Source organism: Triticum aestivum, chromosome 7D (assembly GCF_018294505.1).
Source record: "Triticum aestivum cultivar Chinese Spring chromosome 7D, IWGSC CS RefSeq v2.1, whole genome shotgun sequence".
Taxonomy (NCBI): Eukaryota; Viridiplantae; Streptophyta; class Magnoliopsida; order Poales; family Poaceae; genus Triticum; species Triticum aestivum.
Genome location: NC_057814.1, coordinates 564,969,387 through 564,989,641, shown reverse-complemented (window position 1 = coordinate 564,989,641; position 20,255 = coordinate 564,969,387).

The following is a 20,255-nucleotide window of genomic DNA, read 5'->3' as shown; positions in this document are numbered from 1 at the left end:
GCAGGTAGGATCATCCTCGCCGGCAAGAATGTGGGCTTTTTGGCGGCGGCGAGTAGTGGCCGGCGACGAAGTCGTGGTGGATAGGCAGAGGCGATCAAACGCTGGAGGCGGAAGCGAGATTTGGGGAGTGAAAATTCAATTTGTTTGGGAGAGAGAGGTCAAGGTCGCGCACAATTCGCCACTTTTGAAATTTAGGTAGAAACATGCACGTATACGGCATCGTGCACACCGAGAGATTTGCCCGAACCAACCAAGCAAAAGAAAAAGTGCACAATGTTGGTCCACAAACATGGCAACATAAACCGAACACCAAAATAGGGTGTTCAAAAAAAAGAACACCATAATAGGAGGGCCATTTTTTTTTGCGCAATACTACTAAATACTAGAAGGGAGAACTACCGGAAAAAAATACTAGAAGGGACAGTTGGCACATTTAATTTCACATGGCATCTAGCTTTTTTGTTCATCGCTAGCTATGTTGTACCCATTAGGTAAAACGGATGGATAATTATTAAACCCTAGCTATTGTCAAGGTTTATCGGTATGTGTCTACGTGGCCAAGTGTGCTTGCACGGTGTGGGTCCAGGTGAGTGTGACGCATGGGACGAGCCTTTGTGGTTAGGGCCCACATCAAGCGGCACCGAATTTTGAGGAAAGTGAAGGAACAAGCCCCGCACACCGTCCGCATGCCAGACTTGTTCCCTCCCATTGGCTAGATCCAACATGCGATATCGCCTCGTTTACACTTAACCCGCGTGAGGGTTTATGCATGCCCCAATCAGTGTTTGACCATACCCTTCATGGCTCATATGATGAGACCATGCCAGGCCCCGTGATGCACCGCCTAGGCACAAACTGGACGCGTTACCTCTCGGTAGCTAGATCCAAACCATGCACCCCCACTGTTTAGACCCAAGTGGAGTAGCATCTAGACACATGACCCGCGACACTTATGCCAGCCCCCTAACCATGCATCCCCGCCGTGTAGACTCATACGTTGCCATGTGTGCATGCATGTTGTGGTTCCAGTTGTGTGCGATGCACGGGACGGTCCTGGGTTAGTAGGTCTAACATCACGCGGCAACGAGGTTTGAGGCAAATGAAGGAACGGGCCCCGCACTCCCTTCACAGGACGGACGCATTCCCACTCTGTGGCTTCATCCAGCATGGGATATGGCCCCGGTTGCCCACAGTCTATAAGAGGGCCTACGCATGCCGCTCTCGATGTTTTACCACACCCTCTAGGGGTCGTATGATTACACTTGCGCAAGGTCCCGTGAATTTTCGGCCCCTCGCGAATTTGCATGGATTTTAACGACAGCTGACGAGCATCATAGCCTAGGGAACGACGTCGAGGCCACCCCTCCCTTTGGTACCATATGGTGCATATATGGACCAAAGAGCTTAACATGGGGCTTTCATCCCAATCCTTGCTATGATTTCATGTGGCCGCCGTAGATCTTGAACTTTCGAAATGCGGTAAATGTCCCGAATATGGGAGGGAGGGGGGTGGGGGCGAGAAAGGCCACACAATAAACTATCCCCATAATTTATGTTTGTTTTATCTAGCAAGATAAACAAGTTTTTTTAAATAAGGATTTTTAGCATGTTTTAATAAGGATTTTAAAATTTCACATTATAAGGTGCTTAATTTTTCCTAAAACAAAGGTGTTCTAAATGCGCAAAGCTCCTCATTGAGCCTCTCACAATCACGTTCACGTTGAACTCACCCTAAAATCAAGGAGAGGTAGATCGAATCTCCCCACGGGGGGCAACCTCCACCTAGTAGCTAAATATGGTTAGTTGAGAATTTCTCCCCAAGTCGTTTTTTGAGGCAAAATCATATTCTTCTTTTTTCCTCCAATATTGTGGCGAAATACACGGCAGAAAAATCATGGGAGCCACGGTGGAACGAGTGCACCTGTTTTTCCCCTCCAAAAGTGCACTAGTTGCCATATTGCATGTGAACGTGTCACCTGTACAAACAATTGAAATGTCGTTTTTATTTTGTTAACAATTACTAAATATTGAATTTCAGCATGCACCTACCCCATGGCGGTTAGGTCAAATTTGTTTTATACAAGCTCCGCCAGCGACCGTGCAGATTCTTGTACCATGCACGTGCTGCTCCGGGCCTCCGGCGTCTGGTACCGGACAGGGGAATCTGGATGTGATGCAATACAATTCATGTTGACCCATATCATGCACCCTTAGCCAACCAGGCCGACAACATGCACCGCTAGCCACCTTGATCTAGACCATGAGGTAGTGTCCACGATGGGCAAAGATGATCAGCTTTCCTGGCACTAGTGCATGATGCCCAATCTCGGTGTGCAAGACGGGTAGCCATGTGTCGCTTTGACATGCTTGGCATACAGAGGGAGGGACTTGTTGGAGAACTAACGAACCGAGGTGGGGTCAAGGGTGGATGGATGGTGTGGTTCAACTTGGCAAAAGGGGAACGGTTTGAGGCCATTTGAACAATGTATGCCATGGCTATGGTCATGAGCTAGCTCACTTGCCTTACCACAAAATTTTACATAAGGGGACATTGTAAACTTAAAAAAAATTGAGTTTTATTTTTGGATATCCTGTTTGTTACATTTATGGCACCGTGTACAACAAATTTGGGGTTATTTTGGAGATGGTCACAAAAATCACTTCATTACAGACGGACCGTTTGGTCTCACTTAAGCGAGTTTTCTAACAAGGTGGTTTTTTCGACCACATCCAAATCACCTGAAATTATGTACACATGATATCTTTCATTAAAATAGACAGAATATGAAAGTTTTCCATTTTTTTAGAATTTTATATAATTTATAGTGGCTCAGTGAAACTCTGGTACATACCTCTGACGTTACCTTAAGGGGACAGTGTAAACTTCATTATTGTTGAATTTTCTTTGATAATCATGTTTATTACATGTATGTGACAATGTAAAAAATGGGTGATTTGGAGATGGTCCAATCATAAACATGTGACCATATACAAAAGAAAAAGCCCACCTCTAACAGGAGATTTCAGACCCCACGACCTGCATACGACTAGAAACCCAACCATATGGGCCAGGATGCAGGCCCGTGGGATATTGATTTCTCCTACTAGTAGGCCCCAACAGGGCATACACGGGACTGGATAGGGAACATGCTATTTCAGTGAGAGAGGCTCATGCAAATGGTCTCTCAGCCGCGTATATAAGTAGGTGCGTGCGCGTCTCGCTTGGCGAGGTGGGACTAAACTCCCACCACCCGTCAGTTGCGCCCGGTGCGTCTCAGCGTTGGGCTGTCCCAGGCAAACCTCACCCGTGTGCTGGACCATGCGTCCGTGTAGATGGTTGGGCTGGCCCATCTTGTATTCATATTCTTTTTTCTAAAACAAAGGTGCTCCTGGGTACCAGCAAGTCTGGCATGAGGATTTCCCTCTGGATGTAAATTATGCCGTGACCGCCGATTTGGTCGGTCCCCAGTAATTGGAATGCAAGGTGTTCCACGTCAAAAAAAGGTTGTTGTAAACGCACAAAACACCTTTAGCCTCTCACCATCATGTTCACGTTGAACTCACCCTAAAATCAAGGACAGGTCGATCTAATCTCCCCACGGGGGGCAACCTCCATGGAGTAGCTAAATTTGGTTACTTGAGATTTTCTTCCCATGTCGTTTTTTGAGGGGAAAATACATTTTTCTTTTTTCCTCCAATATTTGTGGCGAAATACATGGAACAAAAATCGTGGGAGGCACGGGGGCTACCTATTTTTTCCCCTCCAAATGTGCACTTGTTGCCGAAATGCATGTGAACGTGTCATATTCCACATTTTCCTTATAACATGTTGTACATCTACACAAACAATTGAATTGTCGTTTTCATTTTGTTATCAATTCCTAAATCTTGAATTTCAGCATGCACCTATCCCATGGCGTCTCATCCAAGCTCCCACATCAACCGCGCAGACTCTTCTACCATGCATGTGTGCTGCTCCGGCGTCCGGTACAAGAGAGGGGAATCTTCATCCGATGTGATGCGATTCATGTCTACCCATAGCATGCACCGCTAGGCAACCGGGCCGATAACATGCACCACTAGCCGCCTCGATCCAGACAATGGCCAAAGATGCTCAGTTGGACATGTTTGTTGGCACTAGTGCATGATGCTCCAATCTTGGTGTGCAAGACGTGTAGCCGTGTGTCGTTTTAACATGCTTGGCATACCGAGGGAAGGGACTCGTCAGAGATCCAACGAACCGAGGTGGGGTCAAGGGTGGATGGATGGTGTGGGTCAACTTGGCTAAAGGTTTACGGTGGGTGTCTATGTGGCCAAGTGTGCATTCATGGTGTGAATCCAGCTTTGTGTGATGCACTGGACGGGACTTTTTGGATAGGGCCCACATGAAGCGGCAACAAATTTTGTGGAAAATGATGGAACGGCCCCCGCACTCCGTCTGCATGTCAAACTCGTTCCCTCCATTGGCTAGATCCAGCATGCGATATGGCATGCCTTCCACATAGCCCGCGTTAGGGCTTATGCGTGCCGCTCTCGGTGTTTGACCACACCCTTCATGGGTCATACGACGAGACCACGCTAGGCCCCGTGAAGCACCGCCTAGGCACAAACCGGACGCGTTACCTCTTGGTAGCTATATCCAAAGCACATGCAGACCCGCCGACTAGACCCACGTGTGGAGCATCACGTAGACGTTTAGACTCATATGTGGACATGCATCCTCTTGGTAGACGTTTAGACTCATGCGTTACCTCTTGGTAGCTAGATCCAAACTGGACTCACACCACTTACGCCAGTCCCCGAACCATGCATCCCCGCCGTTTAGACTCATACGTGGACATGTGTGCATGCATGTTGTGGGTCTAGTTGAGTGCGATGCACGAGACAGGCCTTGGTTACTAGGTCTAACATCACGTGGCATCGAGATTTGGGGCAAATGAAGGAACGGGCCCCGCACTCCTTTCACAGGCCGGACGCATTCTCTCGATGGCTTGATCCGACATGCGATATGGTCCCATTTGCACACAGCCTATGTGAGGGCCAATGCATGCTGCTCTCGATGTTTTACCACACCCTCTAGGGGTTGTACGATGACACCACGCTAGGTCCGGTGAATTTTTAGCCCCTCACGAATTCGCATTGATTATAACGACAGCAGACGGGCATCATAGCCGTAGAGAACGGCTTCAAGGCCACGCCTCCCGTTGGTAGCATATGGCACATGTATGGACCAAAGAGCTTAACATGGGGCACTCATCCCATTCCCTGCTATGATTTCATAGTGGCCGCATAAGATCTTGAACTTTCGAGGTTACAACCATAGAAATGCGGTAAATGGCCCAAATATGCGAGGGGGTGGGGCGGTGGGGGCGAGAAAGGCGACGCAATTACCTGCCCCCATTATTGAAGTTTGTTTTTTCTGGAAAGAAACATTTTTTTATAAATAAGGAATTTCAGCACTAATTAATAACAATTTTATAATTTCACATTCTAAGGTGCATTTTTTTCCTCTAAAACAAAGGTGTTGTAAACGCACAAAACTCCCCCTTGAGCCTCTCACCATCACGTTCACGTTGAACTCACCCAAAAAGGATTTCCCTCTTTTTTACGATTTTCCTTTGTTTTTGTTTTTTAGACAAAAGGATTTTGCTTTGTGTTTTTTTAATTATTAACATAGGGTTTTACTTTGTGACTGGTAAGCGGCCTGTGGGCCTGTTTGGTTGTTTCTTTACGAACTGGACCCAGGGATCGTTATTTTCTGTGCTTGACACGGATAAGGTCCGTGTCATCACCCCCATCGCCCACACACCCCCGCCCCCTCACCCCCACCCTACCCACAAACCACCCCGCCGCGACCCCGCCGCCTACTCGCCTGGCCGCTCTCGACGGTTGGAGCAGAAGAGCGCGGAGTGAGATTGGGAGGCCGCCAGCAAGCACCTAGCGACTACCGGCGACTAGGTGAAGTGAGAAACCCTAACTTGTAATCTTCAACTTCTTTGTTCCTTGTTGTGTTGCCGTTTCGGGAGTTGGATATGGTTTTCAAAGTCAGAGATTAGATAGTTAGGATTTTTAAATCGGAGGTTAGGTGGAAGGCGATGCAGAGATTGAAGGAAGTTTTCTACATCGGTGGCTAGCTGGGTATTTTTTTCTAGGGTTTCGGTATTCTAGGGTTTTCATAACAATAAATAAGTGCAGATGCGTAACACAATAGCAGCAAATTTCAGCAAACAGTCCTGTAAAAACTTTGAAAATATTGTCCTTGTGCAGTGGCGAATCCAGGAAGAAACCAGAGGGTGGGCTGAAAACTTATAAGCTGGGCTAGTGGATTAAATTCCTTTTTAGGCCGAAATTAGGTTGGGTTTAGTAAGGCAGCCATTAACTTGTAGTCCTCGATTGCAAGTCAACTAAACATTTCTCAGAATAATATTTACTGCAGTGTTTGTTTTTTTTTGCAGAATATGAAATTTTGATCCAAATATTTGTATCTCTGTAGGGAAATGACAATAAACTATTAATTATGTTGCCCAAATTAGTTCATATTTTAAAGATTATAAATATGAGGGCATACAATATATCAGAGTTTTTAGGAATTATTTTAGTCTTTATTTTGTGTGGTTATGTAGTACCAGGAAAAAGTGAAGTAAGTTCATTTTCTCCAATATGACAGATAAGTGGCTAATTGAGTTGGTTACGCTGACGATCCTTTGTCCGTCCAGAACAAATTTTCTTTTCTTTTTCAAGGAACATATTGTTGGATGCGGATGTATGTAGATGGGCTGTATGTTGAAGGTGTGCGTGTGTACATTCGGGTGGGCCGAGTAACAGTAGTAGGATTTATGTTTTCATAGGACTTCTCTCAGAGATTACTGCTAAGTCTTAGACACTACCTCAGTTGTGCTGCAGAGGAGGAGGGGCCAATGTCGCGCGTTGACGCTCGGGGTGAGCCCATGCTGCCGGTCAAGGATGAAGAGAAGGACATGTCTGAACAAGCTGTGGTGCGGCGGGCACGCGCTGCGTTGCGGGGTTATGAGGAGTGGAGGGCGAGCCACCCGCTCAGTTCAAGTGTATGATTGTTGATTACTGATGCAGTACCTTCGTTGATTATACTGTATGATTATTGCCTAGTGTGTTTACATGCATAAGCCCTTTTCTTAAATTCTCATCCTTTGCTTTTCTTCATTTTATTTTGTTTACACAGGTGGTGTGCATAACCTGTCGACAGGACTGCAACAGGCCCAATGCGTATGGGTTGACATTTACCATCAGGCTAGATGGGGACACTTCAGCTGTGGTATAAATAATCATGTCAATTTTTACTTGTATTGTGTTTGTTCCCCTCTACTTTGAAGATTAACAAAATGTAGGAAATAAATAGCAATTAAATTCTACATCTACAGATCGTGCCATTCTACGCACGGCACCAGTTCAGCGCCATCCCAGACAGTTCATTGCTTTTTCAAGCAAGAGGGAGCCGCATGTATGATTTTGGCATGTACAAATGGAATTCAAGGGCAATCATGTGTGGTGAATACTGGTGCAGGTTTGTTGAAGACTTCGACCTGCGAGAAGGCGACCTTGTCTCCTTTGATTTGACTAAAGACATCCTATGGTGTACTGCTGCAACCTGCCAAGGACATGCGATCAAAACGAAGAGCGTAAAGATCCTCTAGAATTAGCTGTCATAACAGAGGGAATTAATCTGACGAAGCAAGAAGAGCGAAACCTACATGACCTTTTGGCGATGAAGAAAGGTTATATAGGTGCATTTTTTTTCCACCGCTTCACCAAGTCGAACATAGCAGGAAAGACGATGTTATGTTTTTGGTGTACTAGTATTTTCTATTTTGTATGCAATTTTATTTGTGTTTTCATGGAGAGAAAGATTAATGATATGCTATTGTAGCTGAAACCAGTGAATACACTGATGTGTGTTTTTGCATATCCTTTTGTTTCCCATAACTGAAGATCCTTATGTAATATATGTAGATGTAGCTGAAGATCCTTTTTTTTACTGCTCCTTCACATATTTGATAATTTTTCTTCCTATGACGGTGCATACAGAGATTACCGGTGAAAGATGTCGACGCCCTGAAGACTCCAGGAGATGGGGAGATACCGGGAGATGGGCTTGCTGGCATTCAGCTGTGCAAGGATAGTTTCATGTCGGTCAAGTACCACAAGTGTGATGATGGCCGCATCATCTTCGGCAAGGGATGGAGTGATTTTGTTGACTGTGAAGAGCTCAAGGTTCATAAAGCCGTTCTTTTCGGTTTCAAGACCACCACCCGTGAATATCTTCAGATCGAGGTGGTTATGAACATGCTAACCGAGGAGCCAAAAATGTAGCACGACAACGCAAGAGTGTCCTTTACAGTAGGTATAGTGTGAAAACTATGTTGATAGCAGTTATACATCTATGGGGTTATGTCTTCATTATGTCTTGGGTGATGAAGACTATGAGAGGAGGACATGTTGCAGTTAGAGTAAATGCTAGGATTCGGCCCTATTCAGGACTCAAAATAGGGCTTACACAGGTGGTTGCTTTATTGGCTGCTATTTCCCTGCCTATAATCATGAACGATGGTAATGCAAATGGAATCGTTAAGGGGGTTTTATTAATATTTTAAATCATGGAGTTAATATGGTAGAACTACCTATGAGTGTTTGCGTAGGAGATGCGGGAAGGGCATCAGTTGTGTTCTTGACTTTGGCAATGCAGGAATAATGTGAGATTACAAAATAAATGGTATAGTGATCTTATGATTCTTGTTTAGCTAATTTGGTTGTGGATCATGGGATGGTCTATATTGCAGATGAAGGTGGTAAACAAAGAGGTGCTGATGTTGGGAGCAAATAGGTGCTGATGGTCTATATGTGCAGGCTAGAGCATGTAGCAGGTGAATTGTATAGCTCATCGCAAGTGTGGAGTCACAGGGTACTGCGGTGTCACCTGCGCATCTCTCAGCTATATTTTCTGTCCTCTGCCGTAGTTTTATTTTTTGGAGCTTCATGTTAAGTCTGGCTAGGCTTGCTACCATGTATGATTTGTGCTGCTAGTTGATTACATTAGTTTCTAGCTATAGTTTGAATCAGGGGCTTGAAAGACCATGTGGTTTCTGTTAATGGAAAATTAGAGGGGGCGACCCTTCTTTTGATTAAAAAAATGAACTTTCTCTATGCAATTAAAAAAAATAAAATTTCTCTATTCAAACCCAGTTGAGAACAGTATTCATTATAAATCTGAAATAATCTTTTGGTAAAAATGGTATCGCATTCTGTATCATAGCTAGCGAAACCGAAACAAAATAAACGTCTTAAGTATAATATCTCGTGAACGTGGATCAAATTAGGCAAGACAGCTAGAATAAAGGATGATTCAACTTGCAGGAAATTTGAACTTACGACTTACTAGCAGTATAATAAAGTTTACAGACTATCAGCTAGATAAATAGAAGAAACATTGTAGGTTGATTCATTCTTGCATCCGGACTTCCTCAACCGCCTAGATGGTTTGGTGAGATGCTTGCACAGACTCTCGAACCCCTTCTGGAAGTTCACCAAGCGCATGTATTCATCGTAGGTGGCATAAGCGTCCCTTGAAGCATAATAGATGTTCCTCAAGGGCAAGGGTGCTTCTGCCCATATATGGTGGTCATCTTCTGTGATAGCATCCTTCATCTTGTTGTAGCTGTGGTGGATGATGGAACCAGCGTAGTCAGCCAAGCCATACTTTGGCTTAATCATCACTGGATCAGGCACTCTCCACATATTCTAGATATCCACAAAGTTTCGTACCACCAGACCAACACACTTGAGTTTTTTCTCGTCATTGTTGATGTCCACCCCAACAAAGGTGTACTCCTCGTCGAGCAGGAAGGCGGCAAGCAGGCCGCAGTGCTCATCAGCAACTCTTATGTGGTACACGAGGACGTAGATGCCAACGCATAACTGGACAACGGCAGCCATCTGTGTCGGACCACGAGGCCGGGTGAACTCCACATCCAGTGCAACTATCTTCTGGTCGTCGTTCCGCAGCCAGTATTTGAATCTGCCAATGCAGTACTCAACACAGCTAGCCTTGTTCGTGTACTTCACAAAAATTTCGGTATTTCCATCTGCCCTAGCAGCATAATCTTTCTCGAAGGCCATGCTGAAGGACTGTAATTGATGAAACCAGTATAAGACATGAAGCATGACAATAACACACTACTAGGAAAAGGGCTATAGCTAATATGGACATTAATGGCGCACCATGTATGTGGTGCGCCACTACTATATAGCAGTGGCGCACCAGATACAGGTGCGCCATTATTGACATATTACTACTGGCGCACCTGATGTGTGGTGCGCCATTACTAGTTTAGAAAAAAAATTATTAGTAATGGCGAACCAGGGGATAGTGCGCCATTACTAGTTGACATAGTAATGGGGCACCTTCACCAAAGTGCGCCATTACTATGTGTATGACTTGGTCAAACCTTGGTCAAACTTAGTAATGGCGCACTTTGCATAGGTGCGCCATTACTAAGTTTGACATAGTAATGGCGCACCTACACAAAGTGCGCCATTACTAACTTTGACCAAGGTTTGACCAAGTCATACACATAGTAATGGCGCACTTTGTGAAGGTGCGTCATTACTATGTCAACTAGTAATGGCGCACTATCCCCTGGTGCGCCATTACTAACTTTCTTTGCACCCGCCCCTCCCCCCGTGGACCGCCTTTTCAGTTTAAAAAAAAAATAAAACAGTGATGGAAATGTCAAAAAAATAAAAGAAAATAAGTTTCCCATGTGATATGTGGTCTAGTTGTTGGGAAAATTTACAAATATGAATTTCGACTTTATTTGCAAAATCTCTCTCAATTTAGTAAAATGGGCATAACTTTTGCATACGAACTCGGATTAAAAAGTTTTTTATATGAAAAATCATCTACTCGAAAAGTTACATCCGAATTGAACCGGGGGAACATCGTTCAAGATTTTGAGAATACCCAAAAACCTAACAGAACGAAAGATACAGGGCTTTTAAGATCTAGAGGGGGGGAATGGAAAAAGTTTCAAACTTACTAGTGGCGCACCATTCGCTACGGGCGCCACTAGTAACAGAAAAAAAGTTGGTTTCGATTCTTTTTGGAATTTTTTTTCAAAATATGATACGTAATATGACAGGGAAGTTTGAAATATTTTTTTCAAAATTTTCATCACACTCATGAACATGAACAAATTCATAGACATCAACAAGGTTTAATAGGATTGATATGATAGATATATCAATAAGTGCCTGTGAAGTGAGATGGTGCTGGGGTTGGATAGAATTGCGACGTTAAGCGTGCTCGGGCTAGAGTAGTGTGAGGATGGGTGACCTTCCGGGAAGTTTGACCACGGAGTGCGATTTGACTTGAGATTAAGCATATTGACCCGAGATTAAGCTATAGTGACCTGAGATTAAGAAAAAAATTGAAAAAAAAAATTCTGAAAAAAATTTGAATTTTTTTTAGTAATGGCGCACTTCTATGTGGTGCGCCATTACTAAGTCAGATAGTAATGGCGCATCAGATAGGCACCATTACTATCTGGGGTACTAATGGCGCACCATCTTCAAAGCCTACGTCGGCGAATCCTGAGATGAAAGAGAAGGGCACGTCAGAGAAGCCGACGAAAGAGAAGGGCACATCGGAGAAGCCGGTGAATCAAAAGATGAAAGCGAACGGCAATGGAGCCGGTCGCCATCAAGAGAATCCTCCGGTTACGATCGAGATCCTTGTACTCTGTATACACCCTCTTTCCCAAGTCTGCATGCAATCCCATTATTTACGGCGCACTTCCTTTTGTTCTCGTTTAGTTACAGCCATAACGAACTATCCCTATTTTACCGAAGGGAGATGGGTGTGTCTAGAAAGGCTTGCACGAATCTTAGCATAAAAGCAATACTTAGAGCACATCTAGATGTTCTTTTGCAAAACTTAAGGGAGATCGTGGTTGCCTTCCTCTTTTAGTTTTTAGTCATGAATGCCTCTCTCTGTAATGAAACTTGCGCTAATTTTCGTGCTGGTAAGTTCTACATGCAATGATATGGAAAGGAAGGACTAGTAATTCAACTTTGTTTAAAACCAGCAACCGAATCAACAAAATAATCATAGTACTCCTAAATGTCTGATCAAATATGCAGTAGACAGAATACAAAGTAGTTTTGTATGTAAGTTGAACACCTCACTTATTTGGCATTGAGAACATCAAATGTATGTACTACATTAAGTTTTAGGTTGATATGAAAGAAAGGAGAAAACTAAAGAGAAATATGGACAGTAGGCTCATATGTTACATTCCTAGTATGGTGATTATCTATAAAATATTGATCTTCTGATCATGTATGCAATTATTTTCGTAAGCGTGACACCTGAAACTTTAGTAGTGTACATAGACCAAAGTCTGCTCTTTCTACTAAAAATCTATACTATTATTAGTCAATTTGCCGACAGAGATAGCTTGTTTTTCTATGTCTGGTGATCTTTATATGGCCTAGAAGCTATATAATTTCATGCAGTACTATAGAGCATAATTTTGATATTGGCATAGATTAGATCTAGTCAGTTCTATGCGTGTTTAAATGAATACCATACAAAATCTAATCACACTATTTGTACATTCAGGGAACTCAGGTTGCTTCATTGCTGCAATACGAGAAGTTCATAAAAGAATTAAACACACAGCAACTGACGTACATCAAGTTGATTGGACTGGGTGAACTTCTCAAGACTCCTGGCATGAGAATGAGACGTCTACTGTGCCAGGCCATCGCTTATTCATATGATGCAGAGCAGGATGCCTTTATAATTAATGGGAGACTATGTAGGATCACACTAAAAGATGTGGAGCATATAGGCCTGGCCTACATGGGGAAGAATCACGTCTCTTCAAATCACAATGATACTTTGGAGTTGTGGAAGGAACTGAAAGACCCCAATGACACAAAAGTAACATTGAAAGGATTGCTAGCCAAGATGAAAGGCGACAACACACCTAATTTTGTCAGGCCATTTGTCTTGTAAACCATAGGCAAATATGTATGCCCGGCAACACACCAGTATGTGGACAACAGATACCTTGGGATTGTTAGAAACGTTGAGATAATAAAGAGCACCAATTTTGGACAGCTTACACTTGACCATCTTATGGCTAGCGTCAGGAAATTTGTAAATGGTGGAGCAAATCTGGAGGGCAACCTACCACTGCTGTAAGTAATACAATCATTATTAACATACCATACATTTAATTTTATGGAAAAATTTCGAAGCTACTTTTGTTGTAATGCAGACGTGGTATTACGAGAAGTGGAGGGTGCACCAATTGGACTCTACCATCTCGTATGCATCAAGGTTAAGGACGCTGATCCAAAACTGGAGTGACGAGAAGGCACAGAAGGTTGACAACATAATCAACAAAAATTATACAGGGGTTGGAGAGGTAAAGCGTTAGTACTGTGTGCCTGGATTATCTACCATATGTTTTGAATGATACTAACGAGACTAACATACAGTATGTCGATGACCTGCTGCGGCCTTTCAATCCGCCACCAGTTGGGACGCCGGTCAAACCAAAGACTGACGGTCAGGTAAATGATGAACATCAGGCACAGATATATATTGTAACTTTGCAAGTACAATCAAAGTCATATGCTTCTAACTGCTTGTAATTTGCAGGATAAGGCACTCATGGGTCGTGTATTGGCTGATTTGAAAGAAGTTGCCTCCATTGTGCGGGAAGCCAGTGCACAACAATTTGATAGGATGAGCACCCTTGAAAAAAAATGGACGAGTGCCTTTGGCGTACACTTGCGAACGGCAGACGCATGGACGACCTCATCACAAAATTCAATGTAAGTATACCATTATGCGTTTCTATAAATATTTTTACTATCAATACTCTCCACACTAACACATTTTTTAAAGAACCACCGCTATGGAATATTTTATGCTGATCGCCCAGGAGTAGAGGACATACAGCTATCTAACCTGGGAGTACCTGCGGATCCAATGGAGGTCCCAGGAGAGAATACTACTCACCAGCAAAAACAAAAAGATGACACGGAGGTAATGGCCAAAGGCATTTCTGCTAAGGGAATACAAAAAGATAACATGGATGCCCCCATGAAGAACGTAGCTAAAGATTTGCAGCCTGCTCCTAGTTTGCAATCACGGAAGCATTCAAAAACCACCACAAGCCTTGAAGCTTTCATGGTGATACACATTTCATATCTAATGATTTTGTTTTAAGTTAATGCAGATTCGTAGCTAACATATGATCTTCCACGTTCAGGATGAAGAAGACAGAGCTGTTGCTGGAGCTTGCAAGGAGAGTCTCAAGAATGCTTCACAGCTTTATAAAGAGCTGGATGTTTCGCAGGGTGCTCCGAGTTTGGATTCGCAAAAGCATTCCAAAGCCACCACAAGCCTTGAAGCTTTCCTGGTGCTGCACATTTTACAGTTAACTGGTTTTGTTTTTTTATTTCGCGCAGATTGCAAGCTAACAAGTGCTTTATTTCGAATCACAGGATCCTCTGAATTTGAGGCACAATGAGAATGTGCGAAAGGCTGAAGAAAGAAGAGGTCAAGATGATGAAGATGTCAGTATTGAGGTGGGGGGAGAGGCAGGTACCAAAAGCAAACACTGGTCTGCCAAGGCTAAGGCAATAAGGGAGCCGGGAGAGCCCCATGTCTTCCCAGTTGATGAGGACAACTATGATGAATCTTTAGCAAGGCAGCGACAAGATAGTGTGGTTGATTCCATGCTGCCAACTCATGCGAGCATCCGGAAAAGAGTGGCATCTTCATTATTGTGCAATGAAGATTATGTTCTGTACGATAGTGATAAGAAGAGAAAGAAAAACAGGACTCCATCGGAGTCTACCAACTATTCCAAGTACATAAAGAACAAAGAGGAAAAACCGTGCAAGCAATTTAAAAGATACAGACAAAGGTGCTTCGAGACTGGAGACCGACCTTGACAAGTTTCGACAGAATTACGTGGCCGAAATTGTCAACACCTCAGATCTTGATAAACAATTGGTGGTAATTGATGACATTGTTCTGCTACAGAAGCATTTGCAATGCCTCACCATGACAGATGGAGTTTTAGATGTCAAATGGTTAGGTGACGAAGTAAGATATTTGCCAAATTATTTTATCAATTTTCTTTTGCACAGTACAATTAACTTGAATTTTGTTTTAGTTGGTTGATGCTGTGATTCAAATCATGCGTCATGATCATCCTAAGGACATAAGGGACGGGCAACTGGTTTACATTGAGAGGGTGGCCAGCGTCGCTATGCTCGAAAGCGATGGTAAGGCAGAGAACTGCCACGAGGCCGCTTTGGCGGGCAGTCATGGAACAACAAAAGGAGACAACTACCTCAGACATGATCTGGTACCATCTAACCATTACATAAACACATTTATTTTTCTAATTATTATGCATGTTGATGTAATCATCTTTGTTGTCCAGGTTTTTCTACCTACGAACAAGGCGAACACCCACTGGTTCCTTGTGGTCGTAAACCCCAGAAGGATGGAGATTCAGATTCTTGATTGACTTTTCAGCTATGTAGTCAGACAAGTGGTTCACGTGGTGAGATTTTAAACGTCTTTCAATATAACACAGGATTTAGCATCATACCTGACAATGAACCGTGAGCAACTTCTCATACCATGAACTTTGGTAGATACGTGGGGTGGAAGCACATCTGAGAGCATCACTGCGAATCAATGGACCATAAAGCCATGCATGGCAAGACATTAACGTGACCCAATGGACAGTAAAGCATGTTCCTGTGCCAAGACAAGATGACAAGTCAGTCAACAGTATTAGCTTCTAAATATGTTTTTCATTGTTAATACATGAAATGCTGCTAACAGAATTAATTGTTGTAGTTCTTCTTGTGCACTCTACATGCTGAAGAACATCAAATTCTTATGGGAGAAGATCTTATGTTGCGTTATGACCAAGTACGTAAAGTAACACCAAAAATTTTGTCAATTTTGTAAACATATGGAACGATACTAACATATCCTCCCATGCAGGCATACATTGATAATTATAGAAGAGAGCTGCCTGTGCTCCTTCTGAATTCGCCCTACAACAAATTGAAGTCCATGAAAAGGCTGAAGACGTACAATGCTAGCCTATCGGATGCAGCTGCGATTGAAGATCATGAAGATGCAAGCAGTTAGTCCAGCAGTGGTTGATTCTTAGATATGGTGTGTACACTTGGTTATGAAGCGGTAGAGTAGGGTGTGGTTTGGTTTGGTTTTAGTCCCGAAGAAGGTTTCCTAGCCATGTTCTTAGTCCAGTGCGGATTAATCAAGTTGTAATATTTCACAGTACTGGTTCCAAATACTATTCTTGAAATAAATTTGGTCTGCATGGGAGATGCTGAAACATATATTTGCTTTTTACAACCAGAACTTTTGAAGCTTAGGAAAGTTAACTGAATTCATAAATTTATATTAAGTTTCATAGGAGTCTGGACAAGATTCAGAACAATTACATCGCTAGTTAGAAGTTTTAGAATTTGTTTAACATCGCTAGTTAGAAGTTTCAGAAAAATTTCAGCGAGTACTGAAATATTTTGGCCGAAATTCAGTGAGGCTGGAATATTTTGGCTGAAAGGCAAATATTGCAGTGAGTGCTAAAATGAATGAAGTTCAGTTATTTCATTGAAATCTCACCCAAGTGAAAACCATGGTGTCGTGCCATCTTGAGCAGCACCAGACATGATTCAGTATTATTAACAAAATTAGTAATGGCGCACTTTGTATAGGTGTGCCATTACTAAGTTTGACATAGTAATGGCGCACTTTGTATAGGTGTGCCATTACTAAGTTTGCAAAGTGCGCCATTAGTAAGTTTGACCAAGGTTTGACCCAGTCATACACATAGTTATGGCGCACTTTGTAAAGGTGCGCCATTACTATGTCAACTTAGTAATGGCGCACCTATACAAAGTGCGCCATTACTATGTGTATAACTGGGTCAAACCTTGGTCAAACTTTGTAATGGCGCACTTTTCACCTTGGTCAAACTTTGTAATGGCGCACTTTTCACCTAAATAGTAATGGCGCACCACATGTATAGTGCGCCATTAGTGTCCATATTGGCTATAGCTGTTTTTCTAGTAGTGCCGCACTCAATGCGCAAACCGGCCGCGTTACCTCAAGGTAGCTAGATCCAAACCATCCACCCACCCACACCACTTATGACGGCTCCCAGGCCAAGCATTCCCCCCGGGTGGACTCATACTCCCTTCGTCCGGAAATACGTGTCATCAAAATGGATAAAAGAGGATGTATGTAGACGTATTTTAGTTCTAGACACATCTCTTTTTATCCATTTTGATGACAAGTATTTTCGGACGGAGGGAGTATGTCGCACACCACAAAATAGAATTAGCACAAGACTTTCACCCTGATTCACGAGGTTACTACCTTGTCCACAAAACGAACTAACCAATAATCAACTTTTTTTTGCCAAAACAATTTAGTTATTTTTATAATGGCTTGAAAATAGCAAGGTTTCTGTTAAATAATAATTTCCTTGATTACAATAAGGTCCATTTTTGTCCCTCTCAAAGGGGTGCATTCCATTTCGTAACCACACAAAATTCCTACCTTCCCTCGAAAAAAACAATTCTTCTCATGATCACAATGGCCTCACCCTATAATCTGGGAGTCGATCCAATCTGCCCACGATGGCCAAGTTGCACGCAGTAGATATTTTTGGTTGGTTGCAAATTTCTCTCCAAAACGGATTATTATGAGAAAATCAGCATAATTTTTTTTACTTCCAAAGACATGTGGCGGAAAAAGCATAGAACAAAATCATAGGAGGCACGGTTGGATACGTGCACGTGCTGTCTTTTTCTACTACAACTGGACTTGTTGGCAAATTGCATGTGCACATGTCATGTTTCAATTTATCTTGAAAATTTTGTTGTACACATTTACATAGGCAATTGAATTATTGTTTTCATATCTTAATAATCCATAAATATTGACCACGTGACACATGTGAAAAGCAATCCAAACAATTGAAAAAAATTCCCTGAATATTGAATTTAAGCATGCACCTAGAAATTATCAGTCAGAGAACCAACATCTCTGTCGTACAGATTAAGGTACTTCCACATTAAACCTAATACTACAAATTTATAGGATAAACTTAATACATTAACAACACATAGGGATGTAGCCCAGAAATCCAACGACTAGAGAGAAAAGGAGGAACAAAAGCTTGAAGAAGAAGGATCAGCCAGCAGCAGCGCCATCAGCGTCCTAGCCTCACAATTCCAGGTCTCCAGCCTTGTGAACTGCAGTTTTTTTCTGCGGAACACGAATGGCAAAGTTGTTGTTACAGATTAGGACTTGGAAAAAATTACAGTTATGCTGAAATAGTTATAATGACTAGCAGTTTTGACATGATGGTTACAACAAGCAAACAAAACCAAGCTCACAAGTTGCAACTTACGTTTAACATCAAAGAATTATATTAGCATGACCACTTTAGAGCAAGATTTTACCATGCAACATAAACTTGTCATAGCAACAAAAGGCAAGGCATGAAAGTATTGACAACATAATGCAAATAATTTTTAGGAAGCATGGCCATAGGAGTTATATTTTTAGTGGCAACCTTCAAGCAAAGTTGCATAGTTTTATAACAGAAAGGGTTGCTGTTATTGGTAGAGGCACACTGAGGATGGCTAGCCATCGAGGATGACCAGGTGGGCCAGGGGCCACATGGCTGGGAGCGTTTGTGTGTGTGTGACTGCTGTGGGACCTGGATGTCAGTGGCTTACTCCGAAAACAAAAGGGGGGTTTATAGTTTAGTGGGAACCATCAAGCAAATTCGCAAAGTTTTATAGCTAACAGATTTATACTTGCTGAGATGCATAGAGTAAAATGATGGCATTTTGGAGGCAATAAATAAATTATGCTACATGGCTTGTCATGGCATCTAATTGCACAGAATGCTAGTACAAATCATGGAGAACAAGACATACAACATGAGTATCTCCATAAGAGCTGGTAGCTCTACCAAAAAGCAATCAACAACTCAAAAAAGATTCAAATATAGTATCAAGCACTTAATAATAGAAAGACACATAACAAATTTTTGGTGTAGAAGTGCAGGTGAAGATCAAATTCTACCACTACAACAGTACAAATTTAGCCTAGGGTTCATATACATCATAATCACTACCACCACAACTATAAGCACGAGCAGTAGGAAGATTAGAAGTGGGGAAGCTTACTCTAAAAAACGGTACCGCCGCCGTTCAGACGAGGGGAGAGGCGAGGGAAGCATGGAGAACGGCGGGGAAGCGAGGTTGCCACCACTGTCCTCCTCCTCTTGCGCTTCGAAGTCTCTGGTGACTCCGTTGGAGGCCGCACAATCTGCAACGGCATCTCATGCACGATGGCTTCCTGATCCAGTGGATGCTCTACCCTGGATCTGAACGCCCACCACCTCCGCCTGACCCACGGGTTGGACGAATCAGCCTGCTCCATCGCCCAGAGGAGGATCTCGATCTTGTGGACTGGTTGTGAGGACGGGGGGCAAAGCTTCTTCTTTTCTCTCTTCGTCATTTCCTTCATGGTGGCCATTACCATCGAGCACATTTGCATTGTGTTGTCAAACCAAGAAATGATCCCGGTCAACCTGGCCATCTTGTGCTGGTCGCCGCCAGCGATCTGCTCGATCTCCTGCTCCATCGAGAGGGGGTGGGGGTGGATGTGGATGTGGAAGAGGAGACGAGCAAAGTTGTGGCGACGAGAAGGAGGAGATGGCTGCTGTGGATTTGGAATGCAGGAGAGGGAGGAGATGTCTGCGGTTGTGTAATGGTCATGGAAGAGGAGAGGACCCTGGCGGCAGCGGTTCTGCATTGGATGAGAGGGGCGGCGCGTGATTGTTTTTTTCCTATGACTTTTTTAGACAATTTTTTCCTATGACTAAAATGCCATAGATTAAAACGGTTCCAAAAAAGCCCAACCACTTTAAAACATTGTATAATAAATATAGATAATTCGTGCCAACCAAAGCCCACAACATGAGATATATAGTACGCTTACAACTTATATAACACCAAGACAAATATAGATAGATATAGATTTTTTAGCTAAAACTGATAGATAGATAGATAGATAGATAGATGGCCGCTGCTTCTCCACCAGGGTCCTGCTCCGGGCGCCCTTCACTGCT